The sequence below is a fragment of the Panthera pardus genome, unplaced genomic scaffold (assembly GCF_024362965.1).
Source record: "Panthera pardus isolate Hobbes unplaced genomic scaffold, ASM2436296v1 HiC_scaffold_27, whole genome shotgun sequence".
Classification (NCBI taxonomy): domain Eukaryota; kingdom Metazoa; phylum Chordata; class Mammalia; order Carnivora; family Felidae; genus Panthera; species Panthera pardus.
Genome location: NW_026526843.1, coordinates 94,023,770 through 94,027,889, shown reverse-complemented (window position 1 = coordinate 94,027,889; position 4,120 = coordinate 94,023,770).

Here is a 4,120-nt window from a genome sequence, read left to right as displayed (position 1 = left end):
TGATTCCTTCCTGATTCCATGAAGTTGAAAATTAGACACACTGAAAGAACTCTGTGCATACAGATTTAAGACTTCAGCACCACGTTAATTTTAAGAATACATAAAATGACTAAAAGGCCACCACAATGTCCCAAACATTTATCGAATATTCTTTTTTTAAAAATGTTTATTAATTTTTGAGAGAGAGAGAGAGAGAGAGCACGAGCAGGGGAGGGGTAGAGAGAGAGGAAACACAGAATCCAAAGCAGGCTCCAGGCTCTGAGCTGTCAGCACAGAGCCCGACATGGGGCTCAAACTCATGAACTGTGAGACCATGACCCCAGCCGAAGTCGGATGTTTAACTGAGCCTCCCAGGTGTCCACAAATATTCTTTACCTTCTCAAACTATTACAAAATGAGCACTTACATTTCATTCAGAAAGTGAAGGGAATCTTTAGATGGTACATAAAATTAGACATAAATGTTACCAAATATACTGAAAGCTCTGCTACTCTAAAGGCATCTTTCATTCGTAAGAACTGCATTTCTGATTTCATCAAAGATGTCTAAATAGGCATAAGGTAAATGGTAATGTTTTATTCTGTAGAACAGTAGCTCTTGGAACAGACAGTTCAAAATGCCCCAATTGCCAGATTTTGTGAAGAGTGTAGCCAAGTGGAAATATTTAGTTCTGTTAGAAATTCCGCTTGATGTTACCAAATGATCTGTTGTTGCTCTCAGAACCACTAGGCGATTATATGATGACAAAATTTCCATTAGCAATCCAATGTAGCAATTGAAGCAAAGGGTCCAAAGGAATCACATGGAAAATGCTATCACAGCCATAATCTATTGAAAAAGATACTGTCACTCACGTGTGAGAAAATGTTAATCAGTGAAGAATGTTAACCATAGAGTTAATGCTACAAGGGTTTATGCATACACAATGCAATGAGCTGGGAACAGAAGGATGAGTAGGTCAGAGCATGCACTGGCAAAGTATCACAAAGGCCCCTTTTCCACACAAGCAGGTGTCTATTAAACGGAAAATATATATATATATTTTACTTTCACTACATTTAAAACAAATCACCACGTTATGAATTTTCAAACACAGACTAGGGTTTTTGTTTTGTTTTTGTTTTTTTAACATGGCTCCCTGCAACCATCTGTGGTTAGGAAAAGAAATTTCTCCAAACTGTGATTGATTGCCTGTACCTGTGCTCTTGGGCAAGTTCACAGAAGGCTCAGGCCAAGGACATTTCAGTGAGTCTCAGTTCTGCTGCCAGATCAAATGCTGGTGTTATACAGTCCCTGCCTCATTCATCACCCATGACTTTTCGAGGCTGACATTTTAACAATTGGTTTTCCTTGTATGCAAGTAAACAGTGTGCTTAAAATAACTGCAGGTCTATGAGTTATTGCTTAACATTCCAAACTATCCTTCAGAGACATCCTCCAAGCTTTCCCATCCACGCGGACCACCTCCATTCTCTGGATTTCTTTAGTGTTTTCCTTTTCTGCCCCTTGCTTTAGAGACTTAACAAATATACAACCTTAAATGATCATTCAGCTGTTTACTGTGTATAGTTAAGTCCCTGACTGAATTGCAGATAGTAGAGACTATATATTAAGACATTTTGTATCTATCTCTACAATTTGAAGTGATATTCAACACAAATCTGAGGGGCACCTGGGTGGCTCAGTCAGTTAAGTGGCCAACTCTTGATTTAGGCTCAGGTCATGATCTCACAGTTCATGAGTTCAAGTTCCATATGGGGCTCTGCACTATTAGTGCTACTAGTGCTTGGGATTCTCTCTCCCTCTCCCTCTCTCTCTCTCAAAATAAGTAAATAAACTTAAAAAAAATTGAGTCTTCGAAATAAATCTGAGATCAGGATTTCTGATGCAGTTGTTTTTTATTATCACCTTCCTCAGCCTGTATTCTTTTTTTTTTTTTTTTTTTTTTTTTGGCATATTATCTCTTATCTTCTATGAGACTGCTCTACTATTTCCTCCCTACTTTTACCACTTCACCTTTTCTTTTGCGCTCCTTTATGGAATTATCCTTTCCAGCTTCTCACTCTGTCTATTCATCCAAGAGTCTTTACTTGGCCTTTGTCAAATGACTCCCAAATCCATCTCAATAACTTCAACCTCATTCCACTTCTCAAAATGTCACTGCATGGTTCTCTCTCTAATTTAACATGGCCAAAATGGAGCTCATGATCTTCACTCCCAAGTCAATTCCTTTCTTTCACTCTTTACAGGGACTCAGTTCAGATATCTTAAACATATATTTACTCTCCTTCATATTCTGTATCCAATCAGTGGTAATGATCCATAGATCTAGACTTAAAACCACACCCACAATTGTCCTCTCTTCTCTATCTCCAATGCCACCATGAGCCCCACATCAGTACATGTTCACTTATTCAATAGTTGTTGAACTGCATAATACAACCCCCATCTAATTTCTCCTTCTTATAGCCAGTGGACTAGTTACTCTAAAATGTGACTGATCCTGTGCCTTCCTAATAAGTAATTGAAAAAAAAATACTCTTCAGTGATTTCCATAATCTCCATAATATTTGAAATCTTATATTTCACTACTTCCCATATTTATGAAATATCTTAATCTGTATTCTGAGCTGCCATTTCAATACACTGCCAATTTACTCACCTCTTGCTCTTTGCTTATATTGATTTTTCACCCTCAAATGATTTCTGTGTAATCTCCACATGTCAAAATCCCACCAAGGCTCCTTCCAGGCAGGTCTCCTTTGATTCTCTAGTTCTTTTTCTCTACCCTTTCAACATTCATTGTATTTTCTATATATTATATTTTTCAGGTAAATATTTTGTCTTGGGTTTTTCTTTTTCTGATAGAGATGCCTGGGAACTCACTCATTTTTCAAGACCCTACAGGACCTTGCATAGTTCCTCATATTGGAAGATTTTATTATGTTGAAATAGAGGGTACTAAAAATATACTAGAAAAATGGATGATAAATGTCCTGTACTTCAAGTGGAAAATGAAAGTCTTTTTCTCAGAAGGAAGAGTTGGAGAGAAAATCAGAAGGCATAGGGACATAAAGTTTGAGAGTGTCACTTGGCCTGCCAAACTGGAAATGCAACTAAAACAATCACACTATTGTGTATTTAAGGCAAGTGGGTGAATGTTGTAGCAACACTAGGTTTGATAGATGTAGATAGTTCCTGACGTTCCTGAGAATCTACTTGTGACCGAGAGTTCCTGAGTTCTCAATCATTACAATTGGTCCTTCTAAGCAGTCCTATCTTGGCACTCAGCTCTAATCCTGGTTGTTTCGAAGCAAAAATGATTCCAACCCAATGAATTTCTGCTGAATAGGATGCCTCTGTAGTCTTTTGTTCCCTATGGCCTTTAGGGAATTAGAGTAGTGGCTTCGAGCATCCATTCTTCTCAAGTACTCTGTAGCCTGAGTTCATTTAATAAGAGTATCAATGAACACCTTATTTCAAAGGAATATTTAAACTCTTTCTCCTACAATTATTCTAATAGGGAAAAATAATAACAATTTACCCTCCTACCATGATTCCCCCCCACCCCCCATACTGCCATGAATTTCAAAATATGACCACAGGTTAAAGTAATCAGCAGCAAAACCACCGGAAACACTTTAGTGGCTGACTGAAAACCAGGAGGGGTTGCTGGGAGTTGGAGGGGAGAGGAAGAGAGAGAATGAGCGAGAGAATGAATGCTGTTACATCTGGGGCAAAAGTGGTGCTCAAAGTTGAATGTGCACAGTAATGCAAAGGTAAGTTTGTTAAAGAGGAGATTACCCGGTAGTAAGCCCAGAAATTCTAATTTAGGCCATCCTGGGTAAAGCCTCAGAATTGCATTTTTAACAGGCATTCTCAGGTGATTCTGGGCCTCAGGTTTGGGCTCATATTTTGAGTTCAATTACTTACAGTTTCTGGCTTTGCACTAATTCTCACATCAGCACCTTCTAAGGTCAACACCAGGCATATGTAAGTAACAGAAACGATTCTATTTACGTGGAGATACATCTTAGGTTTAAGTTTTTAAGCTGATTTCCACTAATATACTGATGCCATATATCAAAAATTCACCACCTTCCAGGTTGGTAAATATACA